Here is a 27,676-nt window from a genome sequence, read left to right as displayed (position 1 = left end):
TGATCCAGATTGTCAGGATCTTGGAGTGAAAAATTGAACAATTAATCAATTTGTGATAGTTATTGGACAGCAGCTCTACACTGGCTTCTGGGAAAAAAAGCAACTCCAAAACCCTGCAAAGGGAGCCCTTTCATAAATATCTCCAAAACACAGGAGCAATTCTCTTTTCCTGAAAACACTTTTTCCCTACTTCTTTTTTTCTCACTGAAACCTGTGTCTCTAATATATAGTTAATAAAAGAAGTAGACATAGCTTAGGCTGTATGTAAGGCAAAGTTTTACAGAAGTCAGGCTGAGGGACTTTCATTTCCATAGCTCTAGCACTTAATCACTACCCACCCCTGATCATTTTATGGCATACATTCATGCTGTTTAGTTAAGGGTAATGCCAAGCAGGTGAAAATCTTCAAAAAAAAAAAATAGAATTAACTCCAACTTGTGCCTTACTGATGAGGGAAGTAAGGACAGAGTGCTGCTTTTTAATGTGGTAGCTTTGGTCATCACATGATAACAGCCATTCTCCAATGAAAATAAAGAGAGGGCCTTAGTCGCTGCTTGAGCAGCTTCACAGCTGTCTGCAGCACCATGAGAAGCATGGCCATGAGATTTGTTTCCTTACACATGTGTAATGTGTGTTGCCATGATGCCTCCTGACATCAGAGAACAGAGAACAGCTGGGTGTTGCAAATCAGTTTCTCACAGGAGGAGGAATCCATTGTAGGACAGCTTTCACTGTAAATAGTTTATTGCTATTATATACTCCACCTGAACAAAAATAGCCATTAAAGACACCTAAGCAGTCTTTTATTCCAGGAATCCTGAAATTAACCTGGCTATCCAATGCCAAGGAATGGTTTCCTGCATCAAGAACTGGCTGAAGATCATGAAGATATAGAATTTTCCTGTGTCCAGGTTTCCCCAGGAAGAGGGCTAGGATTGTCTGGTTTTTCTTACATATGATACCCCTGTGCCAAAAAACCTCTTCCTCAGGTGTTGTTGGCACCAGCTGTGCTAGCAGCTGAATAGGGTCAGGGACCAGGCTCTGGAAATGCCCTTGGGACCAGAGGGTGGCCTTGCTGTTCTAGTAATTTATTGACACAAAGATAGAGTATCTGGCCAGTGCTTTCAAATTGCTGTCACTGTACTCCTGGGACAGCACAGGTACAACAAGGTGGATCCTCAGTAACTCATCTGGCCAGACAGAGAAGAGACTTAGAGGTGACAAGAGGAAGGGGTATCTAAGGTCAGATGGAAAAAAGATGCAGGAAGGGAGAATTTGGAGGTTAATAAGAAGGAGAGAGAAGATGAGAAAACAGGATCAGTATCAGTAATAGTCCTTCTCCTCTTTCCATCCTCTTCTGTTCCCTAAAGACAATCCTATAGCCACCCATCTTCCTCCACCTTCCCACCTTGTACCAAAGGAAGATCGATCAATTTGTCTTGTGATTGCAATCAAAATGTATTTTGCACTGCTATCTGTGCACTGTTTCTTTACTGGCACGGAGATTTCTTTACTGAGAGCCCAGAGCAGAGCCCTCAGCACTCTTCTGGCAGGGCACAGGCTGGTGGTCCCCACCTTGGGGGTACAGGGGGGGCCATTCTGCTGCAAGAGGATGCACTGCAGCTGAATTTCAACAGACAGCTGAATGGTTTTGTTGCTTTTTTTTCCTCAACTTCTTCATCTTTATTCATGTGGAAATTTATTATTTTTGTGAATACAGAAGAAAAAAGCTCATTTGAAAGCTTTTGATTTTTCACTGCAGAGAAGTACAACACAGCGGAGAAAGAGATGAATTTCCATGGCTGAGCATAATGTGTATGTTTGCTGTAGAGCAGCCTCAACCAGCACAGGAACAATGTTTGCTCTTCAGGCAAATAGTATTTAGGTATGAAAAATAAAGATGTCACATCCATACTGCTACTGCATATCGCTTTTCTGATTATACTGTCATCTGGAGGAAAAAATATAACTTTGTATCATTAATCAGCTCATAAGTTAAAAATTGTAAACTAAATATTCATTAAACTTTGTTCTCATTCTGCAGCTGGATAGCCTTTGTGTTTCTGTAGCCCAGTCTTTCTTGTAGTTTCTAATAATTCCTTCAGAGATAAATTTCTTAATGAGACATATGCTGAGATGTAAATCTACAGCTTTGCTTTGATCAGAAGTTTCAACTGTGGATGGTCAGAAACTTCTTGAAAAAAATGATCCATCTTTATATTCCATACTAGGTGCACAGTAGTGGAAAATCAAATCACTAACAACGGTTTTATTAATTTTAATGTGATAAAGTCAAATTTATTACTCTAATTTGAAATCATTACAGCGATTGCCTTTGAATTCCCTCTGAATCGTCTTCTTTATAAGACTTACTAGCAAACGTGCCAAGGCCTTTCATTAGCACAAATTAGAGCAAATGCAAGGATTTGTACTTCAATAAATTTTCACGGATGCATGAAATTGCATGGCCAATAATTGTAGCCAGCTCAGTTATTTCAGTGATTATACTGTGTGCAGAGGAAATTAAACCAAGCCAGTGCAAACTCCAATCTGGACAGTTATCCACCTACAAAGAAAAATTCTGCTTTACCCAAATAAGGGCCCTCAAGAGAAAAACCTCATTAATTTTATTTTTGTTATCTGTGACTTTGCACCTCATACACCATGCTGTGACACAAGCTCAGTTCTGGCACAGGTTTCCAAGAGGCACTACCACTCTGTAAAATCATGACTCATTGAAGGACCTTTAGAGTTTCTATAACAGTTTTCAGAAAGCTGAGATTTCTATAGCCTCAAGTAGCAGTTTTCATTCTGTTCTCCAGGATTTTTAGCAGAGCGCTGTTCTTTGCCCTGCATTGTTGCAGTTTGCATACTGCTGATACCAACTGTTAAACAGCTGCTGTGTTCCACTAGAGAGCTTCTCTTCTACTGCAATTATGTGACTGATACACAAATCCTCACCACTAACAAACAAATCTGAATAACAAGGAACCAACAGATGAAAACACACAAATTAGCCAGACAAACAAGTCCAAGCAGGGACCGCAAATCTGATGTGCAAGAGCAACTGAACCTGCTGGCTCAGCACACGCCAGACTCAGGTCCAGAGCAGGGAAGTTTCTATGTGGAAAATGGGAAAGAGTTCAAGGCTAGATTGGATGGGCCTTTGACCAAGCAGATCTAGTGGGAGGTGGTGTTACAACCCTCCCCTAAAGGCAAGGGTAACACCATTTCTTGGTAATAGATCCCTTGGGGTGGGGGGGGATTAGAGTGAAACAACACTGAACAATCAGTGCTTATAAATATAGATATGTAGGGTTTACTTCAGAGCAATTTGGTTGCAATGGAAAGCAGGCATGTAGTCATTTTGGTTATTATCTACTGTAATATAGCAATATGAAAGCATGAAAATATCAGTTAAGCAATTCTAGAAGGGAAAAGAAAGAAAGAAGGAATAAATAAAGGGTAAAAGTAAAAACATATCACCACCCATAGATCTCACAATGAGACTTGATTGTTGCAATTTAGGTGTCCATTTGTCAAAGTGTTGGTTGTTGAAGTGATGGTCACCATCTTGATGCATCAGATTGAGGAAAAAGCCTGCAAAGCACAAGGTCAGATGAAACCTCAGTAACTGAGGTTCAGGTGGGAACACCCAGGTACTTCCCCTGAGCAGGGAGAGCTTTCAGTCCTCTGGTGGAAGGTCTCAGAAATGAGTCTGGGGGTACTTTGGGGGTCTGTGATGCTTTATGACACCTTCTAAAAAAGGACAGCTGGCTCTCACATCAGTGCAGTTGAGCCAGTTATGCCCCATCAGAAGGGATGAACATCCTCAGGACCTTCACAGGGAGAGAGGGAGTTCTACAACTGGGGGAGGGCCATTGGCATGATAAAAACACCATCCCACCTTGCAGGATCTGCCTTTTATTACCCTTAAAGACCTTGTAACCTCTGGTGGTAATTGTTCACCTCCTCTGTCTTATGCAGACCAGAGCCTTGCCATTACACCAAAACCTCACCTCCTCCCCCTTGGGAGTTGAAAACCTGGCTCAGCATAGCACCCTGCCCCTTCACAAATGGGCAATTGTTTTCAGTCATTGACCATTAACATTTCAGTCTTTTACAGGTGTCCCTGCCCATGGCAGGAGGTTTGGAAATAGATGATATTTAAGTTCCCTTCCAACCCAAACCATTCTATGATTCTATGAATATACTGGTTCACTGGCAGAGCCCAACTTTACCAGACATATTTCTGCAGCAGCCACCACTCTGCCTGGTGCCACAAACCAACCAGGTCCCTCACCATTAGCCTGCATGCCAACCTCTCAGCCAGGCAGAGCGGTTTGGGTGGGCTGTGAGTGATACTCACATTCATCCTGGTGTCTCTGGGCTGCTATAAGTGTTCCCCATAGCTATACACACAGATCTAAATGCACTCCAGAGCAGTCTCAAGTACTCTTTAATTCCTCTTGCCTGCAGCTCATGCCAGGGACATGGTGTGTAGGCACATGAATCAATATCCAAATCTCTGGTGCAAACCAGCTCTGACAGTTAGAGGGAAAAGCAGTACCGGAGAGAAGAATAAAGCAACCCAAAATTAAAAAAAAGATACTAACAAATATAGGGTGCAAAGTATCAGGGAAGAATCTCTTCAGCCCAAAATACTTGCTGAAAGGAAGGAACTTGGAGTGACTTTGCCATGGGCTTCAGTCCAGCTAATTACCTTACCCTTAATTGCCTGCTAGGATGGCAAACTTCAGAGGATGCATGTCCTCAGTGACCTCAGTCATCTTCAGATGTCCAGAGAGAAAGAATAAAATCAGAGGCCATGGAGCCAAGGAGCATCTGTAGCTGACTCTGGCATGGGGACAGAGTCTGAAGGAAGGATTGCTATGGACATGCCTGGTGAGGCCAGCAATAAGGAGCAGGCACCTGGAGGGGTGAAAAAGCCAAAAATGGTGGTAGGTGATTTAAGAAGAGTAGAAGCATGCTGGTCCACAGTGTATACCAAGTGGGCTTGACAACTCCATTTGCCAAATATCCAGCCTTTCCTTTTCTGGGACTGTAACTGGACACACCATTAGGGATAGGGAAAATGTAGTTATTTGCTGTCAGTGCTGTTTACTTAGAGATCCATTAATTTAAAATTTTCTTGAGCATGGGGCAAGCACCACTCCCTGCTTATTCTAACTCTATTCTGTCTAGGCTATCATGCTTGCATTGTTGTAGGTTGCCTTCTGTATCTGGTATTGTGTTCCTGGAGGAAATGACTTTTTTTTTAAGAAGAATGATATTTTTTTCAAAAATCATGAGCAGGTGTAAATGAAAATATTTAAAACATAGTATCTTGAAAAAGAAACATTTTTGCAAATGTACTTTCACAAGTGTCCAGAAATCCACTTTTCATTGCAATAACTCAGATGTGGCTTCTTTTCAGCATCTCTACAAAGATAAATGAACCTTTCTACTGTCTGTAAGTGATTTATTGTCTCCACACTAATGCTATATTTTATTATGGATGAAATTAGGATTTAAAGAAGGTTATGTATAATTGCCAGCAGTGCTTGGCATAAGTACCAGTTTGTCCCACCTCTGTACATCAATCCCAGTACTTTAATATGCAATTAATACCTGTCCCATTATTAACTGCTAATACTAATATCAAAGGAAACAAATGCAGAGTTAAGATGAAAATATATTCTGCAATGGTTCATTAACATTTGTTTTTCTTGTCTACTGACTAAAACATAAAGGATTTTCTCAAAGATGACTTTACCAAAATGGAGAAAAAACATCTCAGTATTTGACTTTATGACTTTGACCTTCATAATTACAGGTAATTAGGGATGTAATTGAGATTTATCTTTCAGAAAGGAACACTAATACTTGCTGGGAGTTCTGTTCTCTAGCAACCTGTTCTCCAAATTTATTGTGAGATTGAAATTCACATTGAGTGCTGATATCTACTGGTTTAAACATATTATGATAGAAATCAAGTAGCATAATCAAGTCTTGTCCAAAATGCTGAAACCTGCAGAGGTCGTTCCATTGACTTCCTTGTAGTTTTTCTCTGCTTTGGGTTTCTTCATCTCCTTCATCTTCTTCATTTCCTCAAATGTTTCCTGCTGCATCTCAGTGTTGGAAACTTGAGTGGAAGAAGGAGACACACTATGGTTGATAGTAGACTCCTGCTCTTCAGACTATTTCTGTAATGATAAATATATTCAGGGTCTGGCCCTGAATGAATCTGGGAACTATCAAACAAATATGCTTTCAAAAAACTCCAGTAAAAAGTGCTCTGTCACCTTCTCTTCTTCTGATAGTGAATTTTCTTTCATGTTGATTAAGGATCCTGTTGTTTTAACTTCTTAAAATTACATATTTGAGCTTATCTTCTTTTACATACTGCATATTTTTTCCCACATGTTTTCAGGAGATTGGTACATAGAATGAATGATAAATGCAAAAAAAAAAAAAAAAAGGAGGCACACAACATGGATTAGGGAAGATAATTTTCATTTTGGATGATTTCTAACAGAGCGTGTGGTAATTGTAAGCCTTTTAGATAAGTTTATAAAAGTTTGAATTTCTGAGTGGTACATATCAATCTGTTGGTGATAAATGACAAAGAATGCAGCAACCCTGGCCTCTGACATGACAAAATTCAATTTGGGCCCTTTTGGTGGCAGCTGAAAGTCTTCAACAATCTTAAGAATAGAAAAGATACATAAATAAGGGCTAACACCACCAAAAAACCCTTTTTTTTTTCAATATATAAAGCCTGTAGATCTCATAGACAGAAGATAATATAACAGGTGGGATTGATTTGTCCTAACACAAGCAGTTAGGGATTGGATTCAGTTTATGTTCATATGAAATGGTCTACATAAAAGAGTACCATTCAGTTGTTTAAACTTTGGATCTTCTGCTGTTTGAGGTGCCTGAGGTTATTCCACATCATTTCTTACTGCCCCTCCTGAAGCACATATGTTTCCCATAAATCCCATGTCTTCCTGTAGAACATCTCAGAAAACATCATGTTCCCATTTTAGGTGTCTTATCAAGACATGTCTCTGTTGGGGTGAACTGAACCAAACTGACCTGCCTTGTTGCTCCACTGGGTGCACTCAACTCACTTCTGAGGAGTAGCAGTGGACCTGAAACAGCTTGTTCACATGTGAACGCCTGTGTTACAGAAACCTTAATTTAGAAGTCTTGTCCGGACTCAAGTCTGACCTATATTCAGTGTTGAGCACAAAAGGGTCCATTCAGTTACACTTGTCAGGTGAATTGCCCTCTACAAGGTCATGTCCTGGAACCCATGGAGACATCTTCAGACTGAGTTTTTGACATCTAAGGTAAGGTCGAGTCAATCTGTTTGCCTTTATGATTTGGAAAGTTAAGGTGCTACAAGAAGATAACACAGAACAAAATTTGGAAAAATGCCCTAGGAGAACCAAACTGTTTTTCTTTCTGTTGTAGAGTTGTTGGGGATGGCAACGTGGATGGAGATTATCTCTGAGGGAGAAATCCACAGCTGTAGTGGCTCTATCTCTGGTAAGCACTAAAGGCCTTGTTAACTGAGGGCAAAATCAGATTTATGGTCTATTTACATCTGTAGAACCACGTTCATTTATGGTCCAGCAATAAACATATTGTATTCATCTCCCAAGATTTACCACCATCTGCTGGCTGTTTGCAGTCAGTTTTTCCAGGTTTATTCTTACTGATTTTAAACCATTTCTGCTTGTGAGCATGTGCCATACAAAGTGATTTACAGCAGCCTTTACCCAGATAATAGTACATTGCCATAGATCTTTTGCCAAGGCTTCTTGACCTTTTTTATTTACAGTGTCCAGGGTTGAAGGATTACTTACATGTACATTTTGGTTATTGCAGATAAGGACCCTGACAATTTTGTTCACACAGTGCTAACTTTATTGAGTTGTTCTCTGTGTCATGGAGTACAGCTTATGCTATTAGAAGGACATGCATTTTTGATGGAGGAGAGTAGTTATTCTGTTTTCTCTGACTAAAACTTGCATGCTTCCAGATTTCTACAGAAAACTCACAAAAAAATTTGCTATTCTATTCTAGCCTTTGAGCGTGTTCCCAGCTAAAAGGGACAGAACTTCACTGGGCTTAAGTCTGCATGCTTCTACTGCAGAAACCTCAGGTGTAAGTGTTCATGTTCAGAGATGATCTGATTTAGGCTTTGTAATCTTTGGCACCATAATTCTGCCCTTCTCTCAGCCCTACCACCATATGGAACTCCTGAAGAATAAAACAGGGGTTTTGCTTCCCTAAAACCCAATAAGAATAAATCTGGAGCAAGGTAGATGAAATACCTCCATAAGAACCTTTATGAGCAATACATTCAGACTTCATTAAAAAGCATCTGTCATTGCCCCTGGCTCTGAGACACAGCCTGGGTTCACCTTTAAGAAGCATCCATGCTTTCATTTCCTCTTCTCACTTTGACTGAGTATGTACTTTTCACATCTCTATTGCTTTTAATTCAGCGACAAAGCTGGGGGATGAGGTTTATGTCTTGCTGCATAGTGCAGGCACAAAAGCATACAAAGCAATGTGCAATGAAGCACAGTCTCAATCAAAGCCAGCACAAAACTGCCCAGGCCAGAAACAAATGGGGTTAGAGCTCCTTTCCTTTGAAGCAAAGGAAAAGGATTTATGTCAGGACTTGAAATGGTGCAACTTATTTCTCCCATTCTTCCCTGAAATTAGCCCTGCGCATTGCAGGGGCTGGTGCTAAGCTGTGTAAAGACCCATTTCATTGCCTGCCATCCATCACACACTGCCTGCCCCTAAATGATTCCCAAAGGGAGGCACAGCCAGATAATAGGTACTCAAAATCTTGCCTATATTGATTTGGTGAAAAGGTATTAGATGTCAGTATTAGATATCACTTTTTATAGACACCAAAATCAACAAATTCCAACTGAAGTTTTATTCATGGTAATACCTAACATTTTTTATTTTTGAGCTACTTAAGCATTTATTTATTGAACTAAATATATACCCTTTTACCTATAACCAATCCCTGTTACTTCCCATTTAAAACTATAAGTAAATGCAAAAAGAAAATAATACTCATCTGTAAAAGTGTATAGACTTGTATCATATTTTGGACAGGAGCCAAAACATAGCCTAGCAGAATAATAACCTACCACAGTAATGTTGGCTGGAAGTGAGAGAAGACTGCACAAGGATGCTGAGCTGTACTAATAAGACTTCAGCTGTTCACCTGTGAGCACAGAAGCACATGTAAGTATATAGTATAATCATCTTAACTGTATCTGTCATGCTATGCTTTGGAAGGGCAGGGTATAAAGAATGTGTTCAGCTGGTTTGGAAAAAAAAACATAAAAGTCAATTCTTTATAGTCAGCAAAATTCTTTACAAAACTTCCCAAGGAGAAAGCAGATGCTGAGTAGCACAAAATTAATCTTGAAACATACTAGCTATAAAGTACAGTAACACAAATCAATACTGCAGCCCTAAACTATCAGCTGCTGAGCATAGGAATAGTCAGCTGAATTGTGTAGGACATACGCTCAGCTGTGTGGTTTTTCACAATGGGTTTCTTTTTTAGGTCCTGAGTTAGAGCCCATTGGAAACAGAGACAGAAATATGGCTTTGGATCAAGCCCTGAGCTATAGATTTGTACTGACCGGTACCCAAGGAATACTGCAGCTGAGTCAGTGCTGCAGTGAATTGCTGCTGGTTATGTTATCCCACACCAGAACCAAATTGCTCTGTGTTAGAAGAAAGCCAATTGATTTTGAACTGTATGATTTTAACACAGCAAAATCTGACCTTCTAAGTGTAAAATTGCATATAGCAATTATTTGCTTCTGCAGGAAACAAACTCACTGTGTATTTAACGCTTCTGTCAAACAGCAATTAGGTTACTTTTATAGCTGAGTGTGTAGCTCCTAATGCAGCAAGCCCCACTGCCTGTGGCAGCCATAACTTACCAGCTCAGCTGCAGAAACACAGGCTCTTTCTGGAGACACAGGAATTAGCCCTTTTTCAGTGGGCTGCAAAGGAAGACATGTTCTGTGGCAGGTCAGCTCACCAAAGCTCAGGGAACAGGAATTCGCTATGTGAATTTTCCTACCCTGAACCCTGCTCCTCATTTTGGGTCACAGTCCCCATATTTGGCAGGTGAAGGCATGAAACGGGCATTCAGCACTGCAAATGAAGCAGTTTCATGACTGGGAATCCAACATCTCCTCCTTGAACTGTTCATCTTTGAAGGCTGATATTTGCCATTGGAAAACATGGTGGATAAATGCAACTGAAAAATCTACCTATGGGCTAACAGCATTCATTCAACAAACTCTCTTTGGCCCTGCCCAAAAAGCCTCCTACCTTCCAAAGCTTCTCCCATTCTACCTTCTGAATTTATCCATCATTCTCTGCATTCTCTGATGGTGTGAGGGTCTGCTGCATCCTTCAGCTCCTAACATGCTGTGGGATGACCAAGCAAAGACTTGTATAAAGTTGAAGCAGCTAAATGAAGTTTAGTTTCTCGGCTGATGAAACCTTGGAACAGGTTGCCTAGAGGAGTTGTGGTTACCCCTGGAAGTGTTCAAGTCCAGCTGGATAGGGCTTTGAGAAAACTGCAGGGGGGTTGCAACAAGATGATCTTTAAGGTCCTTTCCAATCCAAGCTGTTCTATTATGCCATGAAAAAATTGCTTCCAGTGAGCCTGGTGACTGATTTTGGCTATAGTAAAAGTGTTATTCATAACAGAGTAGGTCAAATTAAATAACTTTTTAAAATACTCCTCTTTTATTATTTTCTAGGAAACAATGATAGGATGTAAAGGTTTTTCAAAGTATATGTTTCCACTGGTGTCCACAGTTCCTTCTGCCACCATTTCCCTTGTCATACCTTTCTCATATGAACCCTTTTCTAATAAACCAGCAAAGCTAAACCTTCAATGAAAAAATATATATAGCTTATATAACAATTCTCCTTAATCAGCATCTGTTGATGAGTTTTATACTTTATGACACTTTCCCAGTTTATATTTACTTACCATATCTATAAAAATAGTAATAAATCTCATAAATGTTGAGCACAGAGAAGGGAGTTGCTGTGAATTCCAAGATGCAGCTCCTGATTATACAGCATACAGAATGAAGAAGAATGCATAAGGAACTCACTTCAAAATGAGAGCCATACTTGAACACATATTTTTTGTTCTTTGTATCAGTGCTATGCAAAGGCAATTAACTTTATTGGTGCTTTATCAAGCACTCTGGCAGGAAGATGCACAGGCTTTGGAGAAGACATACTTCATTTGTCTGCTAGTACCTGACTTTCAAGATGCTTCAGACACAGAGAGAACTTAAAAATTATTCTCTTTATTTTTCCCTGCACCCTGTTATGGTACTAATTCTCTGAAAGAAAAACAGATTTGGTAGTATAGTTACTCATTTTGAGGAGAAAGTTTAGCTTGATATCATTTTTTTACACAACTTCATAGAATTCTGAGGTCATAAAAGTCTAAATCTAAATCTGGTATCCTAAAAAAGATCACATCTATTTTCAAAAGAAAACAAAGTTTTCAGAGTAAAAAAAAAAAAAAAGAAGAAGAAGAAAATAAGAAGAAAATATTCAAACTCTGAACTTCAGTATTTACTCAACTTGGGTTTAAATCAGCCTTGGACTTCCTTGGACTTCTTGAGTCCCTGCCAATTCAGCCAAGTGTACCTGTGCATGACAATGTTTTAGTGTGTAGGACATCAGCATTGCAGACAGAGGATGCCAGGATATGCTCTTTTTTTTTGTTTGTTTGGTTTTTTTTTTTTGGGTTTTTTTTTTTGGGTTTTTTTTTTTTTTTTTTTTTTTTTTTGGTGGTCTTTCTGATGGCTACTGTCCCTTCCATCTGTCCCTCACTGCGACGACTTCACTCTGCTTCCAGAGGAGCTTTAGCAGCAGTGACCAACATCATAAGCAGGGCTCAGATGCTCTTGTCTCTTCTGTGTTTCTGCCTACAGCCCTGAGCTTCAATGGAAGCTGGGAAGATAACCCAGAATTATAGTCATGTTCTAACGTATAATTCTTACTGTGTTTTGCAATAGCAGTTCCTTGTAGACACACTGTTAGAGGCATACAGGTGCATAACTGTAGTTTTGTTTAGCTTTCAGAATGTATTATTTGATTAACTTTTTATTGGTTTTTCTTAATTTATTCCACACAATTCTTTATGACTTGCATGGATTTAATGTAAATGTAACGTGCCTGAAGACCACTAAGGAACAAAATTGTGAGAAAAGAGCTACTACTGCTTGATTGGTATCTGTCAGATTCATTTGGTTACTGACTTTTTAATTGGAATGAAGTTTTTGCTATTATCCATGACCATTCATGCAGAATTTCATCTCTACATCCCTTATTTAACTGAATAGAGAAAGTAAGAAGATTTGCATTTTAAAAGTTTAAATGATGAGCTGTTAATTGACATACCACAGCTAGGCTCACATAATTAATTTATGTATCAATCAGCCACCTAGTCATTGTTACTCAAATTACCATTGGGAGTTTTGCCTTTATTCTGAGTTGCTTAAATATGTAAGTGCAAACATATTTCTAATTTTTTGTCACTGACAGAGACAAGCATCACACCATGGGGAACACTGCTCTTATTATTTTAGGAATTGACATAGCCTGTGCAAATACAGGAAAAATGTCTAACTGGCAAATTCAAATAGTCTCATATAAAAGAAATATATAGGCCAATTATGGATAGTAGCCAAGGATTTTAAAATATATAAGGTCTATTACCAAAAGATATCAGTTAATTGCTATGTAGAAATTCAGTGAATGTATCATATTGTCCTGAGCTCAGTTTTTATTAATATAACCATTCTCAATTTGCATTGGATGCTGGAAATGGCAGGTCAATAAAGACAAAACCTGTTGGATGCTTTTGCAAATATTACAGAAACAAATATGCTGATTAACATTCCATCACAGAAGCCTGTCATCAAACCTGCTTGTAAGCATAAGCTGAGTGTGCTGCCACCATCCAAAACACTTCTGCTTACCCAGCCTTGTCTGCACTTCATCATTTCTACATTAGCACTGAACTGCTGCAGCCACTGAGCAGGACCCTGAGGTAGCAGATGCAGCAAATGCAGATAACAGGAGCTGGTTTTGAGAGTTTGTGATTGACTCCTCCATCTTCTGCCAATGAATGCCCTGCTTTGGCAATGCAAGAGGTGCAGCCCCCCTCCTTCCCAGATCTCTTTGGACAGATCTCAAGGACTTGACTTTTCCCATTTGTCACGTCTGGTTTTCCAATACTCACAGCAGTGTACCCTTGATGACACACAGGCCTTGAGAAAGCAGACCTGTGAGAGCCCCCTTGCCCCTGGAACTTTCTGTGAGTGTGAAATGGGGAGGATGGAGAGCTGGAGGCCAAGAAGGGCTCCAGGACCCTTCTAAGGGTGTTCAATATCTCAGTGTCTGGGATAATGCTTATCTCCAAGGCAGGGTTGTGTGGTTCACAGCTCTGCATCTCTAGCCCCAGTCCAAGCCAGCTTCCTTTCAATAGCTGGCTTCATCAGTCTTAGGGTTTTTTAGTGTGGGTTTTCCATTTTTGTTTTCTGGTTTGTTTATTTTAACTGTGGTCTCCGAACCCAGGATATCTATGAATGATTACTGGGGGGTTTACAAAGAGTAGTTATGAAAACCAGAGCTACCGTCCATATTCATTGTTCTGGGTCCTCAGCTCAGCTGGAAAAGTGGCAAGGTCCTGCTGGCCAGAGGAGCTCCTGTCTTAAGGGCTGATAGTGCCCCTGTCTCCAATGCTGCTCCCACTCTTCTCTCATGGCTCTCCCTGCGCACAAAGACTGATAAAACACCTTGAACCTGCCCTGTGCCTTATCCAGATGTGCCTTTAGCAATCATGGCTGTACTTCTTAGATGACATATAATTAATAAACCAGACCACTAGCTTTTTGTTAATTGCCTTGCAGAACAGATTTAGATCCCAGTGAGTGAAAATGGCCTGTACATTACAGCCTATCTAGAGATGCAGAAGGTTATGGGGTATCCAAGATCAATACCAGTTCACAGAGGATGCTACCCAGGACCTGATGTTAGAAGTTTCATTTCTGGCTTTAATGAAAACTGCATTCTACATTTGGTCAACAAGATTTCTTGCAGCAATAAACTGCACTTTTTACACCATGTCCCTGCTGTGGGAGTAATAATGTACAAAGCTCCATACCTTGCTCCTTCCCAGGTTATTAAAAGAACTCTACCTACTAGCTGTACAAATATCTTTTCAAAGGTTATTTAATAACTGTTAAATATAATTAATGTAAATATTGATATAAATATTCAATAAACTAAATGCTAATCTTATTAAATATTAAGCAATTTCAAGAGTGTCCTGGGAGCTTAATTAGTCTCCATAAAAAATTGATTCTTTTCCTCTGTAACACAGGGCATGAACAAATGCTCAGCTGTTTTGTATTAGAGAACTCAGCTGGTTTCAATGAACTTTAACAGTCCAGACTGCTGTCTCACACTTTACACTCACATCTTATTGCTGATGCTGAGTAAAATTGCTGATTAAAAGTGTAAAATTTATTATGGATTTTGTGTTATTAGGAAAGTCTGAGTCCTGCAGCAGGTTGGCAGAGAACTTGATGTATTATGTTGAATGTCTTCATTACTTTGTCCTTTCTGTTGGTGTTTAGTAGTGCAAATTCTCATGCAGTGACTTGACACACAGTAACAGAAATGCTTTCAGATGCATACAGAGACAAAAAGTTAAAAAGAAGTGTTGGCAGTAATGTGTAATATTAATTGCCTTATTAAATCACAGAGATGTTGAGTATTTGATGCACAAAACAGTAATTAGGAGTAATGGGATATAAAGAGGAAAGATGATGTGTTGGACAGTTATCAGAATGTGTGTCAAAGCCTAATTCATTAGGCTGTGAGCAGCAGTAATGCTGAATATGATGGAACATTAGCATTTTTCAAATTAAAGATATACTAGGCAAAGCACAAAAAAGTAGTCTCAGGAAAAATCAGGCTGGAAAATCAGTCTGTTCTGACCATATTTTTGGTTGTTTTTTTTTAACTGAAGCTTATAAACTATCATTCAGGAGAGCAATAAAGTTACACAGGAAATAATGGGTTTGATACCACCAGCTGGTTCAACAGCAAGAAAAAGTTATGACTGGTGACAGATCTTCTATCTTACAGTTAGATTTAAGTAAAAGTGCTTATAGAGTTGGGCTTAAAACATTGGTTCTCTGACAGGTTATCAGCCACTCTGCTGCTCCCATGTGAATTGTCTATGCTGGACTCAGCTACAGCCCAGTCAATGGCACCTAAGGATGGTGCTCCCCAGAAATGTCTGGAAGCAGGATACAGTCACAGCTCTGAGAGGCAGGACAAGCTCAGGCGCCTGCTCTCTGCCACCCAGCCATAACCCAGGTGAACTTGGCCACCTCAAGCAACCTCAGATCCATGAAAGCTAAGTAGAAGAACAACCCCACTGTGATCTCCTTCTCTCCTCTGCCTGTGTAAGCTTTTTGCCAGCAATGAATCAGAGTAGATTACAATATATTTTCTCCACCAAATAATGCATTCAGCTGAAATACTATTTTGAATACTTCATAGATAGGGTCTGTTTAAATAACAGAAAATTAAAAATGTTAAAATGAATTTTCATGTAAGAAACATTTTTTTGCGTTTATGAAATGATTGACATTTTTAAACTTAATTTTTCAAATTTAAATTAGCATCAATTAGAAAAAAAAAAGTTCTATATTAAAGGCTTTACAGCCCATGAAGCATTGCCTCCTTTATTCTGAGGTCAAGCAACACATTCTGGTTTATCCCACAATGAATCCTCTATTATTTATGCAGGTTTAATTCTGAATCATTGCCTCCAGCTAGGATGTGCAGAGTTTTGCTAACAGAACTTCTCCTGGCACACAGACAAGAGCTGATTTTCTGTCTAGTAGATCAATCCCTTAAGTAGCTTTACCCTTTATCACCTTGGAAAGGGATCAGTGCCAAGCATAGGCCAAGCATTTATTTTCCATAAGTAATAAGCTCATGATTATGGTGGTTGTACAAAATAGGCTTTGTCTTTTTAGAGTTATCAAGGGAAAGGCAGCACTGATTTATATTTTGTTAAACAATGCTGCTGACTTTTTTCTAAACAGAGAAGTTCAGATGATCTGAGCACGCCTGGGAACACATTCATCACTGGACTTGTAGTATTTTACATTTTCCAGATCTATTTTAAGTTATGAGCATATGCAGAATCTGGAAGATGGTTTCAGTGGGAAAGTAAGCACAGTAGATTAATGAGAGGCTTGCAATTTTCTAGTCACTTCTTTAGCATTCAGTTGAGTCTAAATTGGCCTCCTCAGGCTCCTGACTGAAAATGTTATACAGAAATGAGTTGCAGAGAACATTTACAACAAATTTGTGGTACTTGACATTTTGTCTCAAACAATTCTTTTTGCTCAAATTGAGTATTGTTTGCTTTAAGAAGCCTAACATAGAAAGCCAGGTACTATCTTACAGGCATTCAGAATTAGAATATCTAAGGGTTTCCCAAAATACTCTAACTGATCTGTAAGGGATTGTATACTTATATACTAAAATAACTGAATAATATAAGCCGAGTATAACATTAGAGAAGTTTTCTTGATGAAATTGCACTTTGATTGAATTTCCATGCTGAATTGTTTCAGTATTCGTGTAAAGCACAAAACAAGCCAGCCAAACTGGCATCTGATAATAAAGATCTATGACTTAGAGTAAATAATAAAAGGCAATCTGCCTTCTCACTGCAAATTAAACACAGAGCAGAAACCTTAGGATGAGGTATATAGGAATAAAATTCATCAGCGAGCAATCCACATCTAACATCTTGAATTAAATCAGTATTTTAAATGGACAAAATGATACACAGTGGCCAGTTCAACACTATTGCAGGAATTTCCTTTTGTTTCTGCAATGAAGCATTAAAAAAACATTCTAAATCAGAGCAGCCATAAGCCTGAATAACCTGTGGATTTGACCTCCTCTGTTCTCAGTCCTTGATGATAATGCAGGGAGTTAAAACAACAATGGAGTTAGAATGCCTCAGCCTGCACACACTGTCTCTCTGTCAACATCACAGAGAAATGCCAGCATGTCCTTACTCTATCAGAGAGCGTGCAGGCATGTATGTGTGTTAGCAAATAATCTAGTAACAACAGATGTACTGTAATTATGACTGAGCTGATTAAAGTTCCAGGAAGAAATGACTACTTTTTCTGTGATGGCTATTTCCATCACAATTCAAAACTCAGTACTGGATTCAGCATGAATCCTGGAAATGAATAGCAGCAGGATTGTATCCTTAAGCAAACATCCACTGCAGTGTATAGGGTGCCTGAGCTGCTGTGGTGTGAAGGCAGCCCGTGCTCCTGGCACCAGAGGGTCAGGCTCTCCCTCTGCTCTTCAGAAGAGGCCGCGTGCTTTCATGGCTGATAGCAGTCCTACACATGCCAGAGTATTCCTGCTGCAGAACTCAAAGGTGTGGTTTGACACCTCCAAATAGAGATCTCTTGTCTCTCTTTGCTTCTGTGAAACTGCCCTATGAAAGTGAAATTTTCTCAGCATCAGTTCCCACCCATGCACATTCACAAAGAGGAGGGAGCAGGCTGTGCCCTTCTCAGGCCATGCCACAACATGTTGCATTTCAAAGGACAAAGCAGAATAGCATAAAATCATAACATGGAAGTCAAGCAAGGACTGGCCTCTTCCTGAACCTCTTTAGAACATTCTCCTGTGGTACAGCAAATGAGGCAGAAATCATCCTCAGGATTTTATTTAAAAATGAGCACAGTAGAGGAGGCTTTGTATTTATAGAGGGTCTTTCTCTACTGTGGATCTCAAAGCACAGGAGAAGCCTCACTGCCCAGCAAAGGAATATTTCTACAGAATAAACTCACAATGAAGTGTTCTCAATTTGCCAGCCTTTTCCCATGATATAACCAGTAGACAAAATTTACAGTCTTCTTTATAGCCCATGCATTTTTAAAACATAACCATGGCATGTATCCACAGAGTTGTTACTGTATTCTACTATGAATTTTCTCCAAAACCAGAAGAAAAACTTCCTTTGCTGGTCATCTTGAAATAGGTTACATAAATTGGATCGCTGAGCTGCAGGAATAAAAGGAAAAGGAATTGCAATACTTTTATTCTGCTAAATTAATGGCAGAGATCAATCCTAGGCTGATGTTTGTGCAGATTTTTAGATTCTTCCTTTGGATTTTGTTTTGAGTGCTAGAGGGAGTTAGGAGCGACGTGCAGAACGATCTTGTGCTTACAAATATTGCTTTTCAAAAAAACAGAGCATATGAACAGTATTTCTGAAATATATTACATACTTTGAAGGTTTATGGTTCCCCAATGTGCTTTATTTTAAGATTAGTAGGATTCTTTCAGGCAGGAACAATAAGAATTGTGAAGCAAGTGCACTTTCTTTTGAGAGAATAGAACTCCTTTTTTTTCTATTGCCTATAGTGACTAACTAGCAGGAGAAAAAATTGAGAAGCCTAGACGTTATTTTAATCAGGATTTATAAAATTACTTTTATTTCAGAAGGCTTACATTAGGTAGAAAAAGAAAGATGGGAGACATAATCATAATTTTCCACTTAAATATCCACTTTTTCCTCTGAAGGAATTCTACAGCACTTTACAAGCCATCAGGCTTGGGACCACCTGGAATGCTGCCTCCTCTGAGGTAGAGCCAAGCAGACATTTTCCTACACTTAGTAGCAACATATAAAAATTTATCACAAGAACTGAGTGTAAGGACTTAAAAAATGCAGCTTTCTCAAAGCAGTGTCAAGGCCACAAAGGTAACATGCCAACTTAGGTAGAAATAACTTAAGCCACCACAAACCACAACTCAGTTGCTTGAGATAAGCATGGAAGGGAGGAATTTGCAACAGGAAAGTGCGAATTTCAGCCCTGTTGGTAAGATCTGGTTAGCACATCCTGGCTAATCAAAGAATCACAGAATATTCTGAGTTGGAAGGGAACCAAAATTATCATCAAGTCTAGCTCTTAAATGAACGGTCCATATGGGGATCAAATCACAGCCTCGGCATTGTTAGCACCATGCTCTGACCAACTGAGCTAAGGCATCCAGGCAAAAATTCCTGTGTGACAAACTGTGGGAAAGGAAGCAGCTGCTCACACACATATCACCCCAAGTTATGGGAATGACATCTGTGCCCTGTGGATACCTGGAACCTGGACTGTATAAAGGTTGTACCTGCAGAAGAACGACTCCAGCCCCCTCCCTGCACAGAGAAGCCCAGGATGAAGAAAGACCAACAGAACACTGCTGGATTCTCAAGGGGTCACTATATTCTGTCTGATCTCTCTCTCTCTCTCTCTCTCTCTCCCTCTCTTTCTTCCACCCTCCCTGTCCTTCTTTTCTATTTCCATCTAGCTCTGTACCTCTCACTTACTGTTAAATAAAATCTGTGTTACTGACTTTGGCATGTGGTCTTGTTTGCACCTTAATTCAGGCAGCAGTATCTTTCAATAATGGGATAATAACACTGAGAAATATCTTCTCTGCCTAAAACTGGTCAAGAGAAGCTGTAGTGCAGCATTCCTGATGGCTCATCCGTCTCTACACACAGAGAATGACTTGCAGTTACAGTGTCTTTGAGCCCAAGGACAGCACTCTTGCCCAGTGTGCACCTACCTTCTGCACTGAGGGTTGTTCCTGTGCCACAGTGCTTGGGGACACAGGGCTGTCTGTTCCCTTCAGCTTCTTCTGAGGTGAGTCATGACAGCTCTTATTACTGAAAGAAACCTCAGATATAACCTCTATCTCCCTGTGTTTCAAACTCCCATCCCAGAAGTTCTTCCTCCTGGCTACCTTTTTTCTGTTCTATGTGGCTTACAAAACATAAGGGACAATTTTAAGCCTAATGTGGTACCTCAGCACAGCGCTGAATGTCCTTCAAAAACTCACTATCATTTAACAGTTTTGATTATGCTTCTAAAATGCTTCCCATGCCGATGGCTACAGGGATAATTTCTCACTTGTAGTTTATATATGAACCTCACCTCCCTTCAGCCTTCTCAGTCCGGACAGTTGCCAAAGAAGGTGCTGTACCCTTTTGTTACTCTGTATTAAACCTTCTGGTTGCAGATCCATGGTGAGTGATAAGAACATGCACTGGGACACTGGTATATTGCACAACCCTGACCTCAGCAAGGCAACTCAATTCTCTTCCCCCTCTAGCTGGGAAGCTGTGCCCTCTGCGAGGGAATGGACTCCCACCAGTGGGTGGACAGACAGCAAACTGCTTTCTCTGCCTGGTAAGATCATTGTTAACAAGTTTTCTTCCAGTGAAAGAGTCTGACATTTTCATACTTCTCCTAAAACTCACTAGACTACATCAATTTCTAAATTTTTGAGGAAGAACTTGAAAACTTAATTTTAGAGAATTCTACAATTCATCAGAATGTTTTATTTTGTTGGTGTCAAGATGGTTCATGTTGTTACTGTAAATTTAGCATGCAGTGATACAGTTAAATATCAATCTTTAAAAAATTTAAATAAAACAATTTCAATTTAAATAATTGAAATTTCAGTGAAATTAAAATATAATGATTAAAAGACAACTAAAAATAGGTACTAGCATCAAACTTGTAGGATTGGGATGGTGTGAGATTTCTCTTCTCTGGAAGCTTTATTTTAAAGCCAACTGCACTTAAAAAAATGTTTTTACTTAGAGGGTGATGAAACACCTGAACAGTTTTTCTAGAGAATTGGTGGATGGCCCACCTCTGGAAGTGTTTAAGGCCAGGTTGGATGGGGCTTTGAGCAACGTGGTCCAGGTGGGACATGTCCCTGCCCATGGGAGGAGCATTAGAGGGAGAGGAGCTTTAAGGTCCCTTCCAACCCAAACCATTCTATGGTTCTATTGAAACACAAATAAAAAAAAATGTAATACTATTTAAAATTCTGTTAGAAATGTCATTGAAATTAAATGCTTTATCTAAAGCATCCCAATGTTTCTGAAACAGAATTTTTCAGTGAAAAAAACCTTTTTAATCAGGTTTTTATCACCATAGCTCCTCTTAGTTAAAACTCCATATAGTAGGTATTTTCTGCGACATCCCAGTATGAGTGAGAGACTTTGAATATCTTCCAAAAAGGTCTTGTTTTGAGCAATTTTCTTCGTGATCACATCCAAGACACCTTGGGAATTATCATAAATAGGGTGAAATTCATAACTGATCACAAGTGAAATAAGAGAAAAAGAGAATTATTTTTGCTTTTGAGAAGCAGAACATTCTTATTGCCTCTACCTCAAAGTCCTGTATGCTGTTGATGCACATCTGTGAGGATTTTGATTGCCAAAATGACCATTTTATGGAGAATGAGCACCATTGCTTGTTAAATTTCTCAGCTTTTTTATGTAGCCAAACAGTAAAAATAACACCATTGAGCAGCACAGTGTAAAGAATTGAGGACAGATCTGTGTGTCTGCACCTCAGGACACTGGAAATGCACTACCAACACATTGCATGCAGGGTTTAATATCCTTAGGTGGCACCCCTACTGCTAAATGTATCCCACCCTAGGAGTTAACCATAGCTCTAAGCTAACTGGTAAGGAGTGGAAAACACTTTTGCTGATCACTTTCAGGACTAAGGCTAGTCCCTCACAAATTGGCATAGGGGTATTGTTGTCTAGGGAGTAACCATATTGCCTTGAGACACAGTGATTTAATTTTTTAATTTTTATTTTCTGAGAGTTGTTGTGGCGGTTTTTTTGATGAAATTCAGTTTGAACATAGATTGAGTTGTGTTGCAGGGCACTTAACTGAATTTTTATTGCATTGGAACATTTTGCAAGTCCTGGAGTCTGTAGGACTTTCTATCTCTAAAGACCACTGGGGGTAAAGGTGCAGCCCTGTAGGTGTCCCTGACATAGACTGTGTGTAAGATTTGAATCATGTGCTCTGATTGGTTACTGCCAAAGAAATCCCAAATGTAAACTAACATCTGCACAATGCAGACAGAAAGGATCCAGTGCCCACCATGAACTCAGGAACTAAATTAACTGGTAATGTAGGTAGACCCTAAAAAAGAAATAAATCACAGTTAAGGGTGCTTTCCTGTTACATGATCACCAGAAGCAAAAGGCATTGTGATTATGAGCTGCTAACAAAGCTGCCACAGAGTACACTTAGTTATCATTCATGTGGTTTTTCTAATTTCCATAATGAAGTTCTTGTTCTTTCACATATAGACTCAGTGCCTATAAGTAGGGAAATGATGCTCATTGAGGGTTCCTCAGAGACATAATTTCTGATTTCAAAAACTCAGGTGGCTGTGCTTCTTAGGTTCATGGAAAATGTTTGCTATTTGACAGCAGCCCTGTGGCTGCTGTCATCTTATAGCAGGAGGCTTCCTGCTCTTAAACCAGACACAGGTTTTTCCATCACACTAGTAACAGAGATGATGCTCATTTATATTTACATATGTGAGATTTAAGTGCAAGTTCCCATAAAAGTTCTGCACACCTTGCTGGAGTCAGCCTCTGTCTGTTGGCTGTGGAGGAAGACTGGAGCACTCATTTAGGCTTCATGCCTAAAGTTTATAAAGTGAAATGAGTCATGATTTGATAGGATAGCTCATGCTCCTGGGAAGTGTAACATAAACTTCTGGAAGTGTTTCTTTAAGTAAAACATTTATATGTCAATGTATAGCCATGGGCACTCAAAGAGAAAATGTAACTGACTATGAAAAGCATGGCATTTTCCAGTGTATAAACTAGTTTGACACAGTAGATTAACTAAGTTCCTCTTATAAATGTAATAAAGAAGCTTCAAAGTGTCATTTTAATAATGATTTTCCCTAATGTATTTAGGATATTTTGGGAATGGAGATATGGCAAAATCATATATTTCCCCATGGTGTCACCAAGGACATATCTACACAGCAAACAGCAAAACAGCTGGAATGATAAAGGAGAGTATCTGTGGGAGTTTAGATATCTTCTTGCATGTTTCCAAAGAATGATTAAAAAAAAAAAATCTATTCTATTCCCTACTTTACTGCTTATCTTAAACTTGGGAATGTATTTTGCTGCCTTTGTACATAACTTTATATTGTGGAACCCAAGCATTGCAAGCAGTAAATAAGAACAATATATTTCCATGTACAATGATAATTTAAAGACATTAGTCCTTCTTTTCTAAAGTGATTGGAGAGGTTCCAGCTGGATTTTTTGATGGAGTGAGAAAATACCAAGGACAACAGAAACATCACCATTGCTTTCAATAGGGGCAGATGATATTTTTGTATTTGCGTGTTTAAATGAAATTCATTAAGAAATAATAAAAACTGCCTTAGCACATTTTTAGTTTAGCTAAGAGAGATGATTTTTCTGCTAGCATGCTTGTAGCTAGTTTTATAACCCATGAGAATTTGACTCCCAATCAAATGCAGTATTACCACTGCATTTATTTTTTTACTGTATTATGTTCTACAGATAATGGGGTACACTTCAATCCCAGCTTGAGACCCCTCTGTGTTGCCGATGGTGTTATATATGTAATAATGTGAAGATTGGTTCCACTGAGCTATTTCTAGCCTTCACAGTATTACCTTGGACTGGTATTGGCCCCAAACTAGACAAAGGCCATGACCAAATTCAAGTACCTTGATTTATTTACATGGGAGGCAAGGAATGTGACTTTCCAATTAAAGCTATTCCCTACAGAGCTGCAGGATCTCATTTACTTGGAATGCAAAGCCTTTTTCTTGTGAGCTAAACTCCTCCAGATTTAGGGAATGCATTTAGCAGCCTGTAATGCTGTAGCTCTGGTTTTATCACATATCTATGCTTCCTCCTGAAGAGTTAGATAACATATGTGGATTTTTATTAAGGTATAAGTCTATATGGTCTGATCCAAAACTGCTCAGTAAAATGCTTCGAAGCTAAAGGGACTGATTCTAATCTCACTTAAACTTTTGGCATCATGAAGATAGTCTTAACATGTACTCATATCTGTGATTACTCCCTCTCAGTTATCTGCTCCCAAGACTGCAGACTCATGCAAAAGTCTTCAATGCATCTTTGCAAGAACCTTCACTCACTCACTCACTCACTCACTCACTCATTAAATTTCCTCAAGGTGAAGTTTTGCATAAAAGAGACTTTTTTCCCTCACATATTTTCTAATTCACTATAATCACACCCATGACAGTCTGGAGTAACTAAAAGCTATTTTTCCTTTCTGGAGATAATTTTTTGTGATGGCATTAAAAAGAGACTCAAGTCTCTTTGACTTGCTTTTATGTTTTCAACTAAGCCAGTGTCATGGTTGTAAGATTAAAATTTGGCTTATAACCTCCATATTTCAATTAGTTCTTTTTCCCTCCTCACTCGACCATTCACCTCCTTCTGACCCTTTTTAAAGCATGTTAGAATATATGTGGGAGACAAAACCAAAGCATTTTTGTTATGTTTGGGGTTTTTTGTTTGTTTTGTTTTGTTTTGTTTTTTTTTTTCTTTTGGCAGCTGAAATGAAAACCATCAGTTGGCAAGGATATTGCCTCTAAGTGAGAGGAGGGGCTGGAGATAAGTCACTGTCTGTGGGTTCAGAAAACATGCCAGGTGTATATCTTAAAATATCAGAGAGAAGTACAGAATACTGTAAAAGCACTTAGGATCAGCTGTATAAAGATCATTTAAGCACGTCACAATTATTGAAGTATTAGCAAATGCTTACAGAGTGCTGGTTTGAAATGTTTCTGCAATAAATGGGGGTGACACTGCTTTGCTAGGTTGTAAGACTGTGTTTGTATTACAAATTTACTGATGCTCAGAGATTGTTCAGACACTTTGGTACAGAGCTGGGGGTCCAAAGGCTTGGATAAGGTCTGTTTTAAAAAACAGAAGTAATATTTTTAAAGCGTTGGTTGTCTCTGTGCTGGAGGTTAAGCAGTCTCAGCACACAGTCAGCCCTGAAGTTCCAGTTTATTTTTTGCACTGGGTTTGGACAATCCTCTCACAGAGTCAGCCAGTGTCTCAGGGAGGAAAGTCCACAGAAGGGGGTCAGCAGTGACAGAGACAGCAGAGCACATCTCACACCAGAGAGAAGGGGGCGGGGTGCCACTGCCTCGACTCTGCCTTCAAATAAATTCAGCCCTCAATCTAATCACATGCCTGGTCCTATTCAGAATGGAACATCAAAAAAAAAAATGGAACAGAATGGAACATTAAAAGCAGAAACCAGAGCAAGACTTTTTTCTCTCCATGCCCCTTTCCCAAGAAATAAACACTGGGTGGAAGTGGGTTTTTTTGGCAATATTGAAGAATCAGAGGGTTTAAGGTCCTAGAAAAGGAAAAGAAGGAATAGCTACCATCCCAGATATTTCTCCCAGCAGTCAGAGAAGGCTTTATGATTTCAGGCAGTTATAATCTTCACCTGACAGGGAAAGAGGTTCAAAGAGCAACTACTGTTTGTTTTTGTTTGTTTGTTTTTCCTAGGTATTTTGTTATGGGTTTTTTTATTGTTGGTTTTTTTTTTTTTCTTTTTTTTTTTTCTGGTGCTTAATACAGAAGGAGTGTTCTCCTGTGTAGCTCTGAGTAGTCTTACAATCAGGTTAGGAAAGCACTTTTAGCAGACTAGAGCACAGCTGTAACCTCCTCCAGTATTAACTGGACGACAACAGATGGAGCAGATGGAATAGTGTCAGAGGCTGCAGGAGCAATCAGCATGTTGAAGTTGAAGAGTCCCTGAGGCAAGAAAATTCTGCCTAAGTATACTTTACGTCTTGGGATTTCATTCAAGCTTAGTTGAACTTTTAAGACATGTGGTCCATTCTGAACTCTTATAAAAAAATATCAATAGTTTGCAACAGCTACTGTGCTGCTTCAGTGTGCTGCCAAATCATTCCTACACCTCTGGTGACAGACAATCCAGGCAGATGATTTATTTGCTTATTGCGATTTTTCATTGCAGATTTTAGCAACTCATTAAAAAAAAAAAAAAAAAAAAAAAAAAAGCACATTCCTCATAATGTGGAATGTATTGAAATTTGCCATCTGCTCCACTTGAAGCATCTAGAGGGTTTGGTTGACAATTGCAGCCCATCACTTCTGGCACTGGCTAACCCACAGCCCAGTGCTTTTTACTCCCCTTTTTCTGAATTTGGCATTCTTCTCTACAGGTTTGAAACTCCTTACAATTGCTTTTAACCTGTAGGGCATCACTTGTGAGAAAAATTTGCTTCTGGAGTGTGAAATTAGAATATTAACAAAAATGTGTATCTTTTCTTCACACCACACAAAAGAGCAGGAATGCTGGCAGATGAATTGTGTACTCCAAAAATGCTGGCAATTGAGGCAAAATATCATGAAGTGGGTAAAAAAAAAAAAAAAAAATATATATATATATATATGCTGGCATGTAAGCGTCTGTTGCACCCAGCCCAACTGGCACACAGTGCACTCTGTGCACCAGCTGGCAGGAGATCAGCATCCATCATAGAAACATTTAAGATGCCTATTAAACTTTTGGCATAGGCCATGGGGACTGTTATCACCTCTCTCCTGATCTATGGGATCTCTTTGCAGTTTCATCTCAGTTCCTTGGAGAAAAATGTCCACGTGACAAAACTGTGGGTGCAGTAGGATCCTGAGGAAGTATCTGGATAGACTCCAAGAACTAAATGGCATCTCTAACTGCTGCCACCACTTTCACTCCATTTTGGTAAGCATTCTGCTGGCTTCCAGACCTCCAGCAGCCTGCCTGCCATGCTGCCTTCCAGAGATCCCAGCCTTAGGACCCAGTCCATGGCTCTGAATCGCACTCTAGGGCCAGTTTCTGTCACTGCCCAGGGGCTGGGGAGCTGATTTGTGCTTGCTCAGTGAGTTCCTCAGAGCATCAGGTTCCTTCTCTGGTCCAGTGCTGGAAGACAGAAAATAGCGACAGAAACCAAGCACTTTTTGATTTTTAATGTTGCCTTCCTTGCTCATTTGACATACAATGGGACTGCAATGCAGGAAGGAATATACTCTGTGAATTATTGTTGTCAATCAAAGGCAAACCACGCAGTAAATTCAACAGTGACAAAAATTACAAATAATTTTATAGGAAAAGAGAACTAGGACTTTGCTGCCTACTCAGTACTTTTCCAGGAGACAGACAAAGGACTTCATATTCTTGTGCTGTCAGTCTTGCACATTTTATAAGCAGCGACTTTGCTAAATTTTAAAACACCAGAGAATGCTGATAAATATAGTAGCTATTTTATCTCCATTGGATTGCATATTCCCTGTAGCCTGTGTAATGATATTTTATCTATATTAATAGTTTCTTCCAGGCAGCAACATATATTTTTTTGTCTCTCTAGCTTTCTTTTCCTTTCTCTTACTCTGAAGGCCTAAAATGTTTATTGAGGGAGAATGTGGTACAAAGAGAACTACTTGATTGTCACATGATATCACCTTATTTTAAGCAACTCTTGATCCTATGACTCATTAAAATTTCCTGAAACTCTAACATTTCTGAAAGAAAAACAATATCAGAGACCTTTGCAGCTGGATATTAAAAGTT

This window comes from Vidua macroura, chromosome 5 (assembly GCF_024509145.1).
Source record: "Vidua macroura isolate BioBank_ID:100142 chromosome 5, ASM2450914v1, whole genome shotgun sequence".
In the NCBI taxonomy this organism is placed as follows: Eukaryota; Metazoa; Chordata; class Aves; order Passeriformes; family Viduidae; genus Vidua; species Vidua macroura.
Note: the sequence above shows the minus strand (reverse complement) of the source record.